The sequence below is a fragment of the Mustela nivalis genome, assembly GCF_964662115.1.
Source record: "Mustela nivalis genome assembly, chromosome: X".
Lineage (NCBI taxonomy): Eukaryota > Metazoa > Chordata > Mammalia > Carnivora > Mustelidae > Mustela > Mustela nivalis.
Genome location: NC_139040.1, coordinates 24,928,670 through 24,950,579, shown reverse-complemented (window position 1 = coordinate 24,950,579; position 21,910 = coordinate 24,928,670). Strand labels below are relative to the sequence as shown.

The 21,910-nt window shown below is 37.3% G+C and overlaps 1 protein-coding gene across 7 annotated transcripts in view; it reads right to left on the bottom strand.

The window, feature by feature from the left end:
* Positions 1 to 21,910, bottom strand: part of TENM1 (teneurin transmembrane protein 1) — an 801,322-nt gene that overhangs the window by 763,060 nt on the left and 16,352 nt on the right. For 6 of the 7 annotated variants that reach the window (XM_082717245.1, XM_082717244.1, XM_082717248.1 and 3 more), the window contains exon 2: positions 21,232 to 21,298. The exons of the other annotated variant lie outside the window; for it this stretch is intronic. The gene's annotated coding sequence lies outside the window, so the exon portion shown is untranslated. The remainder of the gene's footprint in view (positions 1 to 21,231; positions 21,299 to 21,910) is intronic. 7 annotated transcript variants of the gene reach the window in all.

Below are 21,910 nucleotides of genomic sequence, written 5' to 3'. Positions count from 1 at the left end.
CCTTTTCTGTTCAACTTTTGAAAGACTGGCACCACTAGGCCCACAATTCAGGAAGAGTACTATGTTAACTCCTTACCCTTGCTTCAACGGAGAACTCAGGTAATGAAAATTACATGGACACTTCCTTTGGAAAACATTTTGTCTTCCCCTTATACACCATATAGTTTATCACTGCCATAAACTAATAAAGTAATCACATTTTTAAGCCATCATGGTTGGCTTGAGTTATTCTCCGGGTACTTCAAGGGCCATAATTCTTGCCATTAGAGGGAAAAATAATTTTAGTAAAGAATAACTCAAATGATTTGGTGCTGATGGCACTCGAGATTTGCACATGTGATATATATTGAGATAGAGCATGTTTCAAAAATGCAAATGGATGCATAATAGCATTGCAGGCAGAACAAATCAATATCTGTTCCTCATTTTGTATGCTACTTATTAGGGAATAGAATCTAATAACATATAATGTCTTATGTAAAAAAGATATCATTAGGGATCTTTGAAAAACTTGGCCCTTTTCATTTACACCTGATAACTGTAAAACATCCTAACCTCATTTGAAAAAGGTCATTTAACTTCAAAGGAAATAGTGCTACTTTAAGAATGCCCATATGCACATGAGGGAGTGAACAGCTTTTACACAAGTTTTATGATATGATGAATTTAAACAACAATGCCAACCAAGTTACCAACAGTTGCTATTATTATTAATAACTACTCTGTCCACTGCCTTTGTTTTCTTTTCTTTTTTTTTAAAGATTTTATTTATTTATTTGACAGAGAGAGATCACAAGTAGGCAGAGAGGCAGGCAGAGAGAGAGAGAGAGAGGGAAGCAGTCTCCCTGCTGAGCAGAGAGCCCGACGCGGGGCTCGATCCCAGGACCCTGAGATCATGACCTGAGCCGAAGGCAGCAGCTTAACCCACTGAGCCACCCAGGCGCCCCCACTTTGTTTTCTTTAAAGTATTATTTGTGTACACTATCTTGATATTTCATTACTATAGCCTTGGGAAATAAACTAGAAAACCAAGACCTAGAGAGGTAATGTGACTTTCTCAATGTCACACAGCTAGTTAGTAATAAAGTTTGCAATTAAAATTCAAAGACTGAAATTACTAGTCTAATGTATTTATAGTGTAAAAATAAAAGGTCCATTATGTTTATACTATAATATATTAAATACTGAGGTACTAGAAAACTTTACATCTAATCTTCTGGAGAGATTTTTAGAGAAACAGGCTACCAACAATGGTTGAATGTGAGGGTTGATGTACCTTCAATGTGTCTGTGAAATGAGATACAAGTAAGTGAAGACAAATAAAACTGCATATTAGGGAGTATTTAAATGACAATGGAATCCTAAATTCCATTTTATTATAATCAAATCCCCACAACTAGTTTGGTTTGAGGCTGTTAGCTTTGGTCAGATACGACACTGTTGTTTAATCTTCAATTTTCACCTGCAGAAAGCAAATATTACAGTGGAATCCTGAGAGGCCCTTTGCAATTAACTTATGAGACACCTATATGAAGCAAGGCCCATTTTTCTCAGGAATTAGTGTGCAGCACACTTTCCCATTGACAGGGCCTAGCAGCTTTAGATAACCAAGCAGTATCTCTAGTATACTATGTGAAGCCTGAATGTAGACAGTAAAGATACAAAATGAAAAACTGACTAAACATTTGGCTTAAAGTAGCCTGAATAGTAATTAAGAACACAAAATCTGGGGCAAAACCCCACAAAAATCTGGGGTGAACTGCAAACATTCCAAAGTGGATTTGAACAAGCAGACAGCAGCGTCCTGAAATTTATTATCATAACTATCAGTTGTACAATAGCCTATACAAAATTATTTGGTGATTTAATTCTCATTCCCAATGGGCCAATGTTCACATCATTACAGTCCTTGTGAAAATGGTAAGCTTGTTTGGACTCTCAGTAGAGCTTATTCCTAGGAAGTGGTCCCACTAGGTGAGTCCAAGGGCACATTTCAGGGACTATGACTTTAATTTTCCTAAATTTCTGAGTATAAGCATTCTGAGTCCATAAAGAACCCCAGGTTTATGATTTGGGGCTTAAAAATGAACAAGGAAAAAAAAAGTGTTCCAGGGACAATGACTTTAATTTTCTTAAATTTCTGAGTATAAGTATTCTGAGTCCATAAAAAACTCCAGGCTTATGATTTGGGGCTTAAAAATGAATAAGGGGGAAAAAAAGTGTTCACCAAACACAGAAGGGAAATTTCACATTACAAGTTACAACTGGAGAACCTGGATACTTTTGCTTTCTTTTTTTTTTAAGATTTTATTTATTTATTTGACAGAGAGAGATCACAAGTAGGCATAGAGGCAGGCAGAGAGAGAGAGAGGAGGAAGCAGGCTCCCTGGTGAGCAGAGAGCCCGATGCGGGACTCGATCCCAGGACCCTGAGATCATGACCTGAGCCAAAGGCAGAGGCTTAACGACTGAGCCACCCAGGTGCCACATACTTTTGTTTTCTATATTAATTTTCTTCTCCATTCTACTTCTTTATTGTTAAGTCATAAATATCATATAGAAAACCCTGGATTTGGAATAATAGACCTTAGGTTTTAGCCCTTGTTTTCCACTATCCTGCTTAACTAATCTAAGGAATTCCTGGGTAAAGTGGAGTGGGACTTTGCTCTGTGTATGTGGTACAGCTGGTGTTCAGATCCAATATGTAATAAATCGAAAAAAATATTCGAATAAACTTTAATATACTAAACTCACTGACTGATAAGAAAAGCTTCTTTGCTTCCCAGGCACATTATCTGAATTGACTCAGTAGTGAGATCTTCAAACCTGGTCTTGATAATTACAATTTTCTACCCCAAGGTATGTATATATATGTGTGTGTATGTGTACCTGTGTATCTGTATTGTACCTCTAAAACAAGATATAAGGAACCCATAACTATAATTAAATGTATTTATTATCATCTATTTCTTTAGTATCTCTTTTTCAGATAAGTACATCTAACAGGATTCTGGAATCTTCTAGAATAACCTAAGGCACTTGCCATTCAGTATTTGCTTTAGTCTCAGAGCTTAACACAAGGCCTGGTACATAGTAAATGCAGAGTAAACTTTTGCTGAGTAAATGAGCTACTCCTAAGCAGGGATCACCCTTTTTCTCTGTCCCCTCAGTTCCTGTGACTACTTTCCACTTAGATTTGTTGTCTGTACCAAGGTACTTTTATTGCTAATGCTTATATTTAGTGTTTGATGTACGTGGCCAACACATCTTAAGATAACACTCAGTAAGTCACATCTTTATGCAATTCCCTCTCTCCATTTATCACTTGATTCTAATGAATAGAATTTAGAAAAGGCAAAGGGATTTTTCAGGTGTAATTAGGGCCCCTAAATCTGTTGTCCTTAGCTAAATCGAAAGGGAGATTATCTTACGCGGGTCAGATATTATCAGGAGGGCCTTTTTGTCAAGAGGGTTAAAGTTACCTCTGAAGTTAGAGATTTGAAGCAGCAGAGACTCTCTCTCCTACCATGGCTGGCTTTGAAGTGATGAAGTCCCAGAACCTAAGTCAGGTTCGGTGGGGGGGGGGGGGGTGCAAGGCGCCAGCTCTTGCTTTGTCCTCAGCCAGCCTCCTGCTCCCTCATCAGAAGTACCAAACTGCCATGAACTCTAAAGGGGCAAAGAAGTTAATTCTTCCAACAACCCAAGGGAGTTGAAAATGGATCCTTCCCCAGCCTAGCCTCCAGATGAGAGCAAGCCCAGCCAACACCCAGACACCTTGACTGGACCCTTGTGAGACTCTGAGCAGAGAAATCTAAGTCATGCCCAGACTTCTGACTTACGGAAATAGAGGTAATTGGTATTGTTTTAAGCCACTCAGTTTGTGCTCATTTGCTACAGAGCCATAGGAAATCAATATACCTGCATTTGTGCAGATCTTATTTCTCATCCTAGAGGATAAGCACTTTGAGGGAAGAAGACACATCTTTTGCTTTGTTTCTCTCCCAGTGTCTAGTGCCCAGCCAAGGATACCACAGACATAATAGCTGGTTGAAATAAATAGTTTCTACTTGTGAGCACTAGGTATTATACTGTACCTCCTGCTGAAACTGTTTTCTACTGAGGAAGTAAAATGCAATATACAGACTTCTGTTTTGTCACATATTTTTCAGCAGAGTGGCAAAAATTAGACACACATGAAAAACAGTGGGGGTTGTGTACCTACTTATCAATGCAAGAAGCTAAAAAATGACCACATTCCTTTTAAAGATGGCAATAATGTAGGATGAAAAAGAATAATTCAGAAATCCAATTACAATGAACTGACTAACAAACTGGTTATGGTGGCCACACATGGCTGGTATAAATCAGAATTATTTTCCTCTATCTTAATTTGCTTCTCAGTCAGGCTATGGCTTTGCTTTTAAAGGAACTGAGAAATAATCTGACCCTTAGATAGTTTTTAATAGACTTACTTTTATCTCAAAACTAAACACTCTGAGCCCATGCTAATTTGCTTATGTAAAATACAGTTCTTTTAATAGCTACGTTTCCATTCAAAACCTTAACACTCTCTTTGCCAATCAAAAATCAGTTTCTTAAACTCAGCAATATGTAAGAGAAGCCAAAAAATCATTTCTTCTTTCCTTTTTTTAAATTTTCTTTTGTTCTTATTCTCTTTTTCTCTCCAGCTAAAATATTGTTTAATCACGATTTTAAAGGGAAACGGTAAATGTGAGAAATAGCCTGGAGAATCCAATCATTCATTCCATTTTTATTATAAAAATTTAGCTCTATATTCTCATATTTCAGTTGTGAGAAATATCAGACTTCAAGTAGCTTAATATTATTGGACAAGATAAAGGGCCACGAAGTGTTATCAGTGACTTGTTCTCAATGCTGGGGTAGTAACTACCAGGAAAAGCCTCTTAAGTTCAGCAAGGCCTTCTTCCCCTTGTGAAAACAGAAACAGTACTGGGAGACCATCCCACCAGGGCCTTAAGTGGCTGAGGGTGCCAAATGACTAAGTTTGTCAGATCCTTTTCTGAGTAGGCTTTGTTTTCTGGGGAGCAGACACAAAGGAAGAAGGAAAATGTAAATTCCCTGGTTGCCTGAGGGAAGAACCGGTGTTGACCACCACCTAGATAGGAAAAGTTACACAAGAAAGCAAGGTCCACATTCCCAACTTGCTCAGAAGTTTCCTGTATCTATTGTATCAAAGCCTGAGTGTGTTGCTGTGTACTGCTCTGTGTTGTAAGAGTTCAGTTTCAGATGCATACTCAGGATTTTTTCCTATTTTAATTAGTCCTAAAATGAATTAAAACAATCTCTTCATTCCTAATAGGTATGCAAGAGCAGCAGCAAAAAACAAAAACGAAAACAAATAACCTACCTGTTTTGAATATATAGGACAGGTGAAGAAGGTGGCTCTGAAAAATTGCTGGCAGAAAGGAATATATTTCCACAAGCTTCTCTTGTATACGGTCTCCCCCCACCCCATGGCCTTCATTACTTTTAGAAAATGCTCAAGGATATATATTCTCTAGGGAATTAAATGAACTTGGATGATCAGTAATAAGCCAGGAATCTGGCCTGCTCCTCCAGTCCTTTCTTCTGAAATGTTTTCCCTAAACATCATGCAATTTAGCCATACCAGATGGGCCCTTCTCAGACATACTATATAGACTGCATGCCTTTATACTTTTACTTACTTTAATATATCCACCTTAGATTCACTTCCTTACCTTTCCTAACAGCCAAGTTCCTAGTCATTTTCTAAAGCCCAAATAAATGTCATCTTTCTGTAGTATATTCCTAGACATAAAACACGAGATACAGTCAGAAGCTTCCTTGTTTCTGGTTCCATATCACTTCATATGTACCTCTATTACTGTTCTTATTATATTATATTGTAAGGGGTTTTGCTTGTTTCTTTTTGTGTCAATTATACCCCAACTTCTACACTGTGAACCCCTCAAGGACAAAAATCCTGTCCTATCAATCTTTACACATACCAATCTTCCTCTAGCCCATCACAGTGTATATCACAGTACATGACACATAGTGTGTGCTCAATTTATGTTGGCTGGATTGGATTAGAAAATTGATATTAGAGGTCCAGAAAAGAAAAATGACCAAAATAGCTCTTTCCTGCCAAACAGGGACTTGTTTGTCTCAAATGGAATCCCCAGATCTAAAGACCCAGAAAAAATTCTTTTTGACTGGGATATTACTTCAGTATAAGGGCTTTAGGGCAATAATTTCACAGGAGACCTCTATGCTCTTTTTTAGCTACCAAATGAATCAAACTTTCATGAAAAGAGGCTCTCTCTGTTCACACCCCAAATTCTTTCAATCCAGGTGAGAAGCAATTCACATTTCATCCAAATCAATTAATAATTTTATGTAATTCATAATGTAATGGATTTAACAAACAAACAGGAGAAGTACAAGACATTGTTTCTATACTCAAGACCCTTGATAATTGTGGAGATAATTTTAATGCACAAAAAAAAGAATATGACTATACAAACATGCAAAACTCTGCATTCTGTCTATATAAATGTTGTAGGAATCTTTTAAAAAATGGGAAAGTCAACTTAGAGTCATGCAGCTTGGATTATTTCATGGGTCTTAAAGGTTGGAAAGAATTTAACCATGCAAAAAGAGTTGAAATAAAGGCCGCCTAAGACTTAAAAACATCTCAAAGAATTCTAGAGCATGCGAGGAAACACAGATGATTCAGCCTTAACTCCTCATTTATATAAGAAGAAGTAAACCTAGATAGAGCAACTGACTTACCCAAGGTTCCACAGTGAATGCAGGCAGAGAGGGGAGAGAAATCCTTCCTTGTTTCTATGCACTGGAGTCATCTACAACACCTCATTTAAATTACACAGAGACTGTTTATTTTCTGTTTGTGTGGGAGATGAACTCAGATGCTTACTTGCTTGCTAGGAAAAACACCCTGCTAAAACATTGTCTAGACCAATTTTTAAAAGAGAAACTGGAAATGTTGACAGTATAGCCATAAAAACTTGAGTAAATCTACTGCATTTAAACAACAACATAAAATGGCTTCTGGGGAGGGGGAGGCGTGAAACTAGAATGACATCTCTATTATAGACTTTGTGTTACCGAGAAGTGAGTTACATCATCATATGCACAGGGCACTGGATTTCCCCAGAAATATAAATAAGCTTATTTTATGAATGAGTTATACTCTTTTCTTCTCCTTCTTCTTCTTTTTCAAAATTAGTCAATGACTAAGAAAAAACGGCAATGTCCTGCAGAGACTACATTGAGACTGGCTATCTGAGAGAAAGTTTCCTTTTCTACATGCTAATCTCCGACATGCAGAAACAATTTTAATTTATGTCTGGCAGCATCTGAGCTGCAAGAAAGTGAGGCTACCGACATCTGGCTTGATAAACCACATAGCTGTAAGCAAGCTTATAAATTAAATTATTTAAGTATCCCCATTTAATTTTCAACATCTCTAAGGACAGGATGACAGACTGAAATGTGTCAAATGCAAAGAAACCAGCCTAAACTCATCTCAAACATGACACTTAAAGTAATTCAATAATATTCCACATTTTACAAATAGACATGAAAACATATTTTACCCCATCAATATAATTTGTGGTGCTCAAGTAGAATAATGCCATGATATCCCACAAGAAGCGTAATTTAGCATGGACATAAATTTTACTTAAAGATTCAATTATTGTCTTAAAGATAAGACTATGTGGAAAAAAACTCAGTATGTTGGGTATCATCCCCTCAATCTAATACATTAGAGGGAATAAGACAAGTCAGCAGAAGATTTCTTTTCTCCTGTTTGGGGGCAACATAGTTATCACCATCATTGCATTTATATATTAATTCATTCAACACATATTTGAAAGTACCTACTACATGCTAGGGACAGAGCTAGGTGCTGGAATCTGGCAGTAAATAAAGTCTACCCAGCCTCCATCATCATGGAGCTTATTATCCCACTCTTACTGGATAAAATGCACTGATTGTCCTTCTAAACTTTGGAAGTCATTAATTCAGGATCAATTTAAGTCCTTTTCCTTCTAGTAGCTCATGAAAGACAGATATACAATATCAACCCTAATAACATATTTACATCTGGCTACCAAAGGGATACTACACACATGCAGGAAAATATGGATTCCAAAAACTCTGTTTCCAAAAGTGATTTGCTCACTGCTGCTGGAGTGAGGAAGTAACTTGTTCCTCAGTCAGTCACAGACCAAAACACACCAAGTTCCTGCTGTGGGCAAGGAAATACACTAAGCTTTAGGAGGGAATTAATGACCATGATATTAAATTGTCTAAACTAGAAGTAAATCTCATAACAGTGATACAAAAAAAGGAGGGAAGTGAAAGACATTATGAAGTATTGTGGGACATAATGACAGATTATATATATGGAAGGCAAAGTACAAAATGGGGCAAAGAAAACCCAAGGTTTTAAGCCTGGGTAGCTGGAAGAATGATAGTATCACTGACAGAAACTGAGAAGGTGGACAAGGGATCCAACCTTGAAAAGACGATGTGCTCACCTTGAGAAATATGATGAATTTCAGACATCAGCAGAATATCCAAGGATATGCATGTGGCAAGAAGTTGGAGGTATGGGACTATAGTGAAAGAAATAGGTTTTAAAATTCATATATGTAAGAAATACCAGTTAAAGTCATAAATGTAGATGAAATCCCCAAGGAAGAAAAGGTAGAGGGAAGAAAACAAGTAATGGATCTTGAATATATACACAGAAAACAGAAAATAATCCAGGAGGAAACCTCCAGTTTCTTTTCTCAAGGAAGATTCACAGGAAATGAATAACATCGATACCAAAGAGAAGACAAGTTCCTCTCAGAGTGGCAATATAGATAGGCACAGGATGAGGGGATACCAGAAAATCAGGTTTCTCTGATTTACCTTATCTATCCACTGATTGATCAATCGATTTTGGCTACTGGAAACATTTGGAGGGGGCGCAGATCAGAGAGAGAGAGAGAATCTCAGGCAGGCTTTACACTCAGCATTGAGCCCGATGCAAGGCTCGGTCTCACAACTCTGAGATCATGCCCTGAGCCAAAATCAAGAGTTGGAGGCTTAACGCACTGAGTCACCCAGACATCCTGGCTACTGCAACATTTCAAGATTATATTTTAGAATATATACTAACATCATTCTTGAGAGGGGTCACATTAGGATCCTTTAGTTGAAGTATTCCACAGTAAGAACACTCTCTGTGCAGGTGTCTGCAATTCTGTTGCCAAATTTAAGGTCCAGTCTAAGATTCAGACGTCTTAACTTGGGAATTCCTAAATTAGGGCACCCAAACAATAAACATAAGTCAGATTAAAAAGAAAACAGGATTCTTCTCTTAACGGATTTCAGAACAAATAGAGATATACGAAAATAGTAGCCCAGATCTTATTTGAATATTGGCCATGACACTTAGTGACCTTAGCCAAATTACTTAACCTCTCTTGGCCTCAGTCTTCTAAGCTTTACAAATGGAGATGATAATAGTACAGGCTTCATAAAATTATTGTGGGGATTAAGTGAGATAACAGGTTTAAAATAGAACAGTCCTTGGCATAAAGCAATTATTCATAACTTGCCAGATCTCTCTCACATATACATGTTCATGTCAATTAACAACACATAGAAAAGTCCATATAATTTTTTTAAAAATAAGCTAAAATCCAAATTATCTACTATTATTTGAAATATAAGTATGTCAGTCACGTGGGATTATCTATGTCCTAGACAGAAAAGTGAAAGAACAAGGTGAGAAGTCATTTATAAAGAACATCAACATTTATAAAATAAAAAAACACAAACTCAAGAATGAGAAGAGAAAGCATAAAATGAAGAAAGCCTATTCACCTTCTTTTGCCAAATGTCAGGAATGAGGAAAAAGAGAGAGAGAGAAGATGCTCATGTGGTTTGGCAAACTGGAAATTTTAAATGGGAAATTATTTGAGGAATGGTCTATATGCAATCCCCATTCCAATTCCAATCTTATCCAAAAGTATTATCATTAAAGAAATGATCTTAAAACCCTGGAAATAACTATCAATGTTATGCGGATATCAAATTTTTCTAGGCCAGTTTTATTTCCTTCCAGGATAAAATGACAAGATGAAGGCAAAATGGTAAAATATTTTGATTTCAATAAGAAATCTGACTTAAATTCTATGACGTTCTTAAAAGCAATGAGGGAAAAAAAAGGGGGTTTACACTAGAGTTCAATAGTCTTACATTGGAGGGCCTGACAAGCCCGGAACAGTGCTGAGGAGGGCCAATGGCAAAACTAAGAAACAAATAATGGAAAAAGGGAACAGGAAAAGATACAGAGAGAAAAAACAAGCAGAAAGAATAAGAAAGGAGGGAAAAATCAGTGCTGTGACGGATTTGCCCAGGTAATATTTATAAAGCACTTAAGAACAGTGCCTGACACATAAATTGCTATATATATTTGCTAAAATAAAGAATACTACACTCAGGCCTGACGACATGACTCCCTAAACCCTTTGTGTAGACATTCACATTCTTGAAAGCAAAAGCCTAGAGCAAATGATTTCTCAAGGTCCCCTGAAGCTCAGTTATTTCATAGCTCTGTTTCTCATCATTTTTAAGAGATTTCATGAGAGAAAGGAAAGCTGATGATACTGTTGACACATCACAGTTCTATTTTCTACGTCATCCTTTCCCATTTTACCTAAAGGCATAACAAACCTGCTTTTTAATAGACAGCATTCATTTGGTAAATTTTTTAGAATTTGTGGGCATTATTGTCAGCAAGACTTCCTTTGATAATAAACACATTAACAACCAGTATTCTTTAAACAGCCTGTTCATTTATAAGGTAACCCTGTCAGTAAGCTCTACTGTAAATCATTTGGTACCCCGAACTCTCTGTTCCCATCAGTAATGAAGTAGGCATTTTTATTCAAATGTAGCAGGATGTTCAGCTCCCAAGATAATGATTAAGTGAAGATCTCCTTTTTTATTCTGCAGACAAAGCAGATACCATACTTACAGTTTAGGCTCTCAGGGACAAAAATCTTAATGGAGGCCAAGATTTCCTCAGACTTTATGGAAATAACCTTTAAAAAAGTTTGCATTCTGTGGTCCCTCTCTGTGGCAATTCTGATTTCTTTTTTCTGGGGTCAGAATGTTCTTGACAGGTCTCCCACTCCCTTGCGACTCTTTAATAGCACTGTGATTTCCTCACTTCTCTTCCTAATGAATATTTCATCTGTCTGAAGGAATAATCATCGTGTGTTTACCAAATGACAAAATGACTTACGAAAATGTACTTAACTGGAAATCAGCCTTTCTTAGAATTACCAATCTTCTTTGAGCTCCTTCCTCTGCCTCCTCACACTATTGTGAACAGCAAAATGAATAGTAATGTTGTGTGTTTTCTTGTGATTAAAGCCCAAATTAGTACTCAGAGATGGTACTCACATCATACAGTATGTAGATGTAAGCTTGGATCAAGGCATGCCCACAAGTGCATCTTTCATTTTGTGTTCATACACTATACGAACTATTCAAGCATCAATCAAGGTGCTTTTGAACAAAGAAGGGTGTAAAATTAAATAAAACTAAAAAGGGCATTGAAAACTCACAGTGTTAATGTTAATTTATCAATAGAGGTTTGCAGCATACACTATGAATTATACCCTCCCCATTTAACCAGGTGAGAGTGTTGCAAATAAGAGAACAAAATCAGTCATCTGTCACCCACAGTGATAGCCAGCCATGTCAGTTAAAGTGTATCTTTCAAAATTGAGGTTCCCATGCAGTAGTATACATACGTCTGGGATAAAATAGGTAGCTGATGTGTTCTTGGAAAACAGCCATTTAAAATCATGTAAGTTGAACAGTTTCATCTGACATTTGTCAGACATCTAGCAAATACAGGACAAAACGTGAAGGTCAGCAATTCAATGACTACCCTATAGAAAGAACCCTGGCTACTTCAGATACTGTGCCACACATGGCATGTGAGTACATTACCGCTTTGTACTTATTTCAGAATTTTTGTCATTGTTTTTTTTCCACTTTTCTTCAGCTTTTTAAAAAAGAATATATAGTGATTTTCAATATACTTTGGAAGTGTGTCAGGCTGAAGACATAGTGATTTCAAATTTATTAAGGTGAAATGGAGGGCTGGACTTTGCCTCACCCAAAAGATACTTGCTGCATTCAGCCATCAGGATAGCAATATCATGGGGCTGAAATAACACCCCTAAAGAAGTTCTGCTCAGAGATTTTCCAGAAACCACAAAAGCCATTTCTATTAACTCTGAACCCATTTCCTAAACATCTAATGTGGGACTTCTTGTTGGCAAATACATATGCATTTCAGATTATGGCTTATCTATAAACACTTAGCAAAAGCCTACGGCTTTGTTTTCAGTTTTATGGTTGTTTTTCTGTATTTCCCCCCGCCTAAGGTAGAGGACTAAGTACCAACCGAGCAATGTTTCCATTTTCCTTAAAAGATCAGAGCTAAATGCTTCAAGAAAATGAATGCAATCTACAAGTTAAGTTTCATTATGTGTCTTGCAGATGGAAGTGTTATGAATGGTTGTCCTACCCACAAAATACAAGTATGTAATCAGTCACTAAGATGAGTAGACTCCAAAAGAGAATGATGGCACAGTTAAATGTATCTTTTCAAGGAAGTTTATGGCAGTAAGTGGATAAAATTGACCACCTTACCACATTTCTGCCCACACATTAAGGATGATTCTACACTTTCATGGAAGTATGAGCTGACAACTTAATTGAGAATCCATATCTATCCATTGATCTATCAATCTATCGATTATTGATCAATCTCTTAATTTATCAATCTATCATCTAATCTGTAAGGATATACCATATGCCAGAAACGTTCAAACTGCCCCCTTGCAACAAAATCAAGTCATTCTGTTTCATTCTTCTTGCTTAGGTATCCACTTCTACTGCTTCACTAAAGTCTATTAGGCCCTGTTTTATTCCTCATCTCACCATTGCATGTAGGTACTTTATCCTGTTGAAAGATCTTTTCATTGCCTACTCTCAAACCTAGAGAGATGGCTTGTACCTTTGGTGTAAAATCTGACCATTAGTGAAATAGGCCATACACAAAAAAAGAAAAGAAAAAATAAAAAACTGGCAACCTACATGATACTCTCTTACTCTCCCCTACTGAACAGCATGGATATTCTGCCGTACTTTGATTTTTCTTTTTGGTGAATCAGTAGAGAAAGCTAGGTCACTGGAATGTTCAAGGGGAATTTTAAAATGAACATGTTTTGGATTCACTGATCTATACTATAAAAAGGATGATTGTCAGCTATGAGAAAATTTAACACTCAGATATCCTTAAAGGATTGACTACACAAACACTAAAAGTTCAATCTAACTACATCTGGACCTATGTCTTGACTATTCTGGTTTTGCATAATGAGAAGATGATGACCAAACTGAAATAAGGAGATAGACTTTTCTTAAATTCAGAATAACAAAAACTGAAGCCTAAATTCTTTTTCTGAGATTCTATCATTTAAATGTTTCATATGCTCCTCAAACTCATCTATGCCCCCCTTTTCCCCCCATGAAGGCCAAAATCTGTACTTTCACTCCCTGAAGGCGAATGGCACCAAAGCAGATGAATAGAAGTTGGGTAGGAGTAGGGGTGATGTGGGGTGGGAACAACCATTACAAAAGAACAGTGTCAAGATATCCAGAAAAGGGCCAAGGATCTGATTACAAATCATGTTTAAAAATTTTTAGCTGACCCTAAGGCCACGAAAAAATTTTTTCAACTCAGTTTCAACTTGAACTCAGTAATACTGAGTGATATTACCATCTACCCAGTCTCCCAAGCCAGAAACCTTTCTCTCACTTCTTATATCTAATGAGTGACCTATGCCAATTAGCATATGCCAAATCTAATGGTGCTCAAAGTGTCATTCCTGGACCTGTGGCATCAGCATTCCCTGGAAACCTGTTAGATATTCAAATTCTTGGGGCACTTGGATGGGTCAGTAGGCTAAAGCCTCTGCCTTCAGCTCAGGTCATGATCCCAGGGTCCTGGGATCGAGGTCAGCATTGGACTCTCTGCTCAGCAGGGAGCCTCCCTCCCCTGCTCTCTCTCTCTGCCTGCCTCTCTGCCTTCTTGTGATCTCTGTCAAATAAATAAATAAAATATTTTTTTAAAAAAGAATCATATTCTTATGAGACATATTATATACCTTTTAGATCTACAAACTGAAGTATAGGACATGAATCTGAAGATACTTGAAGCTACTCGATATTAGCGGAACGTGTCTTTACTAGTTTCAAAAACAAAATACGGTAATTATTGATGCAGAAAGTTAGTTACCAGAGTAAAGGATATGGGTGGGAGAGAGATGAGCCCAAGACAGTTTAACTTTATCTACTTAAAGAAATGAGGATGAAATGCTATCATCTTAAAAATATCTGAGTCTTAAAAGAATTTCTCCTGAAACATGCAAGAAACTTCAGTGTATATAAAGTATGTTCTTGATTGTGACCAGTAGCTTCTTATCAGGTTCCCTCTAAAAATCCTCAAATTTTCATTGAAATGAAAACTATCACAGAAGTTAAGTGGAACAGGATTTTAAAAACCCTTTAAGAATGTAGCAACCAGGGGCGCCTGGGTGGCTCAGTGGGTTAAAGCCTCTGTCTTCGACTCCGGTCATGGTCTCAGGGTCCTGGGATTGAGCCCCACATTGGGCTCTCTGCTCATCAGGGAGCCTGCTTCCTCCTCTCTCTCTCTCTGCCTACCTGTGATCTCTATCTGTCAAATAAATAAATAAAATCTTTAAAAAAAAAAAAAAAGAATGTAGCAACCAGGAGCACCTGGGTTAAGTGGGTTAAGCCTCTGCCTTTGGCTCAGATCATCATCTCAGGATCCTGGGATCAAACCCCACATCAGGCTCCCTGCTCAGCGGGGAACCTGCTTATTCCTCTCCCTCTGCCCTCCCCCTGCTTGTTCTCCCTCTCTCTCTCAAATTAATAAATAAATAAACAAAATTAAAATTAAAATAAAGAAATACAAATTCTTGGGGCACCTGGCAGGCTCAGTCAGTTAAGGATCCAACTCTTGATTTAGCCTCAGGTCTTCAAGCTCTGAGCTCAAGAGGAGTCTGCCTGGGATTCTCTCTCCCTCTCTCTCTGCTCCTCCTTCTGCTCATGCTCTATCTCTCAATAAATAAACAAAACCTTGAAAAATAAAAAGAGATGCGAATTCCTGGGCCCCACCCTAAATGCACTGAAACATAAACTAGGGGAAAGGGTCTAGCAATTTGCAACTTAGCAGGCCCTCCAAGTGATTCTGATGTACATTCAAGTTTGAGAATCACTGTTCAAATCCATCTCTTTATCATCATTCCCACTGTCAACTGCCACCTGGCCCTCATCATCTCATCTGGCCTATGGCAACAGTCTCTTAATTGGTTCCCTGGCCTTCAATATTGCATCCTCCAAGCCATCCTTTATACTATCACCAAAGTGAACCCTCCATATCACAAATGTGAATATTAGTATCCTTCCCTAGCTCCTCTATGCCTATAGAAATGGTTTTTAAACTGTGTTCTGAAGTTAATTTGTTTCCAGGGTTGCTCTCAGGCAATACAGAGGCTCAGTGGGTAGTAGACCAAACTTCAAATTTCACAAGTAGCTTTACAAAACCATTGGCCAACAAGAGAAAGGAGATGCTCCTTAGGACACAGAAGTCCATCTTTATCTATCTCCAGGCTACCTCTCCAGCCTCATCTTCTCTCATGCTTACCTTCCACATCACCTTTACCTATATAGAAAGAATGCAGCTTCTCTAAGGACTATTGAATGTTTCTGTTTCACTGCTTCTTTTGCTTAGAACATCTGCCCATCCTTGCCATTTGTTCACCAGATAATACCAAATTTCTGATCCCTATCTCCTATCAATCCACACTTTTAGGATGGCTCCAGTATTACTAGCACCACTTTCTGCATGAAGACTTTTCAGATGTCTGCTTCTCATCCCTCTGCTAGATCCAATTGATTAACTTTTCTCTGTGCTCTCACAGTGGCAATAACAGCAGTGAGAGTAATAGCTGATCTATGTTATATGCAATCATTGTGTAAAGTGCCATCTTAAACCTCACAAGTTTATGAAGTATGAGGTATAATTATTATCCTCCTTTTATTTTAAGTATAATTAGTATACAATGGTATATTAGTTTCAGGTATACAATGTAATGATACAACAATTCTATACATAATGTAGTGCTCATCATGATAAGTGTTATAATCCCCATTTTAAAGATGAGGAGACTAAGATTTGGAAAGATTATATTTAATCTACTTGCCCAAGTTGTATAGCAAATATGTGGCAGAATTGGATCACCTTATCTACTTAAACCCCAAAGCATATGCACCTAACCTCTATATATATAGCACAGGGCCCAGGCTCACAACACACGAGTTAGGTAAGCAAGGAATAAGACAAAAGGGGGTGGCAGACAGTGTGGAATGGAACAGGGTACACTCAAGGTATAATCTTAAAAAAAGGAAGCAGAGGGGAGGAAGAGAGGAAAAGAAGAGCTCTGGGTTGCAAATAAAACATATTTAAAGACTGATCCTGAATAGTAGGCCACTAGCTTGAGACTCCTGTTTCATACTGTATTCAATTCCCAATTTTATGCTTGTCATAAAACCCACATCAAGATAATTTATTAGGATAGTAGTGCCCATATCTTTCTTGCTGCTGTAGGTGTCCCATGAAAGAAGGGTAACTTTCTACTTTTCACCTATCCACAAACCTTGCATCGTAGACATCAAGGCAGAGGGATGAGGGACAAGGGGATGAAATAAAGGGACCTAAAAGGTCCATAGAAGGAGAGAGAAAGAAGGCTATATTCGTCTTGACACAATCAGCAGGATTTTAGGGATCTCATAAATGGTTGTACTTCTAAAGTTGGGGCCGATAATGCATATCCAGAAAAAACAAAAACGGTCATAGACAAACATCTCTGTGCTCCAAGATCAGAATAAACCATGCCTTTCAGCAATCATGACTGCTACTAGAGATTCTGCTGCAGATTTTCTGTTCTGGTTAAAACCCAGTGTACTACTTCTCTGTTGCCACTATAATGAACTACCACAGACTCTGTGGCATAAAATAATCCAGATTTATCTTATGGTTCTGGAAGTTAGAAATCTGAAATGAGTCTTGATGGACTACAGTACAGGTGTTGGCAGGGCTGTGTTCCTTTCTAGAGGTTGTGGGGATAATCCTTTTCATTACCCTTTCCAGCTTCGAGAGGCCACCCCCATTTCTTGGCTCATGACCACTGTCTTCAAAGCCAGCAATGCCGGCTGAGCTCTTCTCAAGCTGCACTCTCTCTGGTTCTCACATCTGCCTCCCTCTTACACTTTTGAGGCCCCTTATGATTAAAATGAGTCCACCCAGTGAACCAGGATAATCTTTCTATTTTAGGGTCAACTGAAGAGCAACCTTAATTCTATCTGCAATCTTAATTCCTCTTTGTCATGTGATGCAACAGATTCACAGATTCCAGGGATTAGGACATGGACATCTTTGGGAGGCCATTCTGCCTACCATGACCAGTGTTTCCTAAAGACTTTTTGAGTGGGAAGCTATTTGAGATTATATATCTCATTACCCTACTGAGTAGGTTCTGATATGTGAATATTTGTAATTAAAATATATAATATGAATAGTATGAGTAAGTAAATTCATATGCATTCCCCACCTATAACAATTATTTTATTTCTCTGTATATAAGTCAGGCCTCACCTCTCTACCATGAGCCTGTGGTTGGGGACCATGGCCCTTACCATGCCTGGCACACTATAGGAATTTTTGTTTGTCACAGTAATAAATAAGTGAAAAATGTTTCTTCTGGGAAAAAAAATTGTAGAATTATATTTGTTACTTAGTTCAAAGCTGTGCATATCTTGAAAGTTGAATCTAGTGCCAAAAAGGGAGGGGGAAGCTTAACATACACTATTTTAAAAATATATTTGAAATAGATGTCAGAGGCATTTTTAAAATTATTTCTAATATGGATCATTCATCAGTAGAATAAGCAAAAAATAAAAGGGAACTGCTCCCCTAAACCATATGAATTCTTATATTTCATTTCAAATCAATAAAGGGAAAGTCACTTCTAAAATATTATGATTCATGAACTTCATTTTCCACTCCTTTTGGTTTGATCACAATAGCCATCTCTGTATGGTACTAGAATTGTTGATATTTTATTGCATTAAAACATCTCATTATTATGTATTAAATGCTATTATTTATGGCCACTACTCTATCTGATGTGAGACAGAAAAATTACTAAAGGCTTGCCATCTCAGGACTAGGCATTTTATAGGGATGAAGGACTGACTAGGAAGAATCAATGGTCCTTCAGCTGCCTTTCAGATCATTAACTCCAAGTGGTTATTTGCTCCCAGGCACTGTCCTATGCCTAGGTTGTTATTGCTGTGATATGTAGATGAAGAAGAATATATTTTAAATCCTTTAATATGAACTCAGTGCTCATGAAGGATGCCAGACTGAAAGCACTGGAGTCTGAACCCATCTGGTTATGCACTTGGCTAGTCCAAGTTACAGAGAGATGCTTGACCTTGAATGACCACCTTGCAAGAGGGAGAAAACATAGAGTTTTGCTGAATTTCAAGAGACTTAATGAGGAGCAGCACATCAGCATTACAAAGTTAAGCATTTTTATCAAGGAGGAAAAAATAAGACTACTAACTAAACTTCTACTTGACTCTATTTATTATAATGCCAATACTGGTATGTATGTGGTGGGGGGCAGTGGTGTTAGGAAACACAATTACTTTTTTTTAAGATTTTATTTATTTATTTGACAGACAGAGATCACAAATAGGCAGAGAGGCAGGCAGAGAGAGTGGGGAGAAGCAGGCTCCCTGCTGAGCAGAGCCCAATGTGGGGCTCGATCCCATGACCGTGGGGTCATGACCCGAGCTAAAGGCAGAGGCTTAACCTACTGAGCCACCCAGGTGCCCCAGGAAACACAATTACTTTAACATAAAAGATAAATAAATGTCTATTACCAATGCACTAAAACACTTAAATAAGCAGAAATCTTTTTAACAACTGATATATGTATTCCAGTTTTATGGCCTTGATTCCATTTTGCACACTTGAGGAGTCCTTAACTTCCCAAAAATCATAGACTGAGGAGTAAGAAAGTTACAGCTATCCAAAGTTTTTATTATAGATATGAGAAAACCAAGGCTCAGAGTGGAAAAGTGACCCGAGGAGGACCATATCAGCAGTATAAGACTGGGAGCAGAGCCCAGATTTTCTGATTAACAGGCAAAAGCTTTTCTAATATACCATGTTGTCTCTCTAAGGGAGGAAAACTAGCTGCTCTCTGAACCTTTTAAATATTTAGTGCCAATTATTTTCATAAATGTGCATTCTTTTGGCCTTTTAGGCATTTTTCCTCCATTCTGATCTATTCATTCACATAAGATTAAGAAGACTATCATTTTTCACATACTTAAGCCTTCTTAAGTATGAAAAAATACCTTTCAGTTAATATTACACACTGGCAGACTCACAATTCCCAAATTAAGAGCCTTATTTTCACAAATGATACAAAAGACAAAAATCTTGACTTCCTTCCTTAGTGAATTTCTTTTTTATTCTGTCATTTATTTTCTGATACTTTTTTTCCTATAGCGATCAAAACTTTCCAGCAATTCCCTAAAGGCAGTACCTCAAGAAGAATAGCAAATGGAACTACATGCATTGTTAAAACTGACAAATCCATTTGAAATTTCCATTACAGACTAATCTCAATTAACTGGAACCCAATTTAAAAAAAAAAAAACTTAACATATTTGTACTATATTTTCAATTGACAATGCAAATTCCAAGATTTTAAGTGTTTCATTATTTATGTAATCTCATTGTTTTACATACTTTAAAGTATCAAGTGATTCCAAAGACTTATCAAAAATTCAGATCATCCTTTTGACTTCTTTACAAGTTGGGATGAAAATCATATTTGAATAATGTGTAGTACTACCAAATATAGGTACCAAAGGAAAAAACTAATATTCTCTATTTCTTACTACGTACCGAATATTGACCAATTTTTAAAAATAATCTTTTCTTTTTTTAAAAAAAGATTTTATTTGTGTATTTGACAGAGATCACAAGTAGGCAGAGAGGCAGGCAGACAGAGAGAGGGGGAAGCAGGCTCCCCATCGAGCAGAGAGCCCAATGCGGGGCTCCATCCCAGGACCCCGGGATGACCGGAGCTGAAGGCAGAGGCTTTAATCCACTGAGCCACCAAGGCGCCTTGACCAATTTTTTTTTTTTGACCAGTATTTTTAGTAAGAATGAAAGTCAATGAGGGGAGTCTTTCAGGTAAGTTTAGATTTTGATTAACCTAAAGTCTCCCCACCTTGCTACATTTTCTTGCATATTCCTTCTACTAGAGTACTGAATAGAGAAGCAATTGCTTTCTCAATATTCCAGATGAATTCTATCTACTTTGGTACATTTACAAAAATAAAAGGCACAATAATTTTTGCCCAGTAGTTGCACAATAAATATTAATTGTGCATATAGACTGGTAGAGGGATGGATGAAAAGAAGGGCGTAAGGGTGACTAAATGAATGCAATACCATGTCAATACAGATATTTTACTTGAGAATTTCCTAAAAAATTAAAACATTCATTTCAGGAGACAAATATTTATTTTGTCTGTAAAATTCTCTGAATGAAATTTTTTTCCATTAATATGGAAAAATGCCATGCTTATTTGCAGTCAACAAGAACTACTAAATAGTTTCCAGACATCCTCATTTGCCACTACTGGTCCTTGTACTCTGCAGATACACCCATTAGTGAAGGAGTCTCTTGGTTTTAGCAGCTGTATATAGAAAAGGTCACAGTTTCATTCAAATATGTAAGATAGTTTGCATATTAGATTTTGCAAAAACTCTCTTAACAGTTATGGAGCACAGACACAAACTTATCTACACCATGGCCATTTTAAGGGTTTAAAATAATGCATTTCATCTATATGACACTCAATGAATACAACATTCCATTCCTTTCACAGTATGCAACAAAATGTTCAATTCCCCCAAGTAAATTTCAGTGTAGAATGCACATACCTTGATAGATCCAGAAGTTATGGGAATCAAAAAGGAGACAGCTGAATAAAGGTCACCCTTGTAATTCCTGTAAACAAATTAGGCCAAATTATCCTTCAAACATATGTACAAGCAGTTCCAAAGCAGTCCTTCTATGAGGGAAAGGAAGAGACACAGGAGAGGCTGGGGTGGGAGGAGGCATGGGGGTTGTGAATGAAAGACTTCATTTTGCAATTCACAAAGAATAATGGGGTCAGTCTCCTAAAAGGTCTGCTTGAAACTTCAATCATATTATGTTGCTAATGAAGAATTTTTTAATTAACAATGTGTATACCTAAAGGTCTATGGAATTCTCACCCACAAAGACTGTCCCAGCTTAACAGTATTCAATTATTGTTCAATATACCACTCATTTTGAGAGGAAATGCCCACAATTTCAAGGAATTTTCACCAATATAAATATTTTATAGTAATTTAAATTTCTTATACTAAAATAGTCCTTTATAGTTTACCAGAAACATTCACATACACATTTCATTTAATCCTCCAAACAACCCTGAAGAAACAGACTGAGAGGTAAAATGGCTTACACAGGGTCACATTTGTGGTTAGTGGCAGAGCAAGGATTAGAATCCAAGTCCCCTCACTTTCAGCTCAGTCATTTTTCCAATGTCTCACGTGACTTTCTTCATGACAGTTA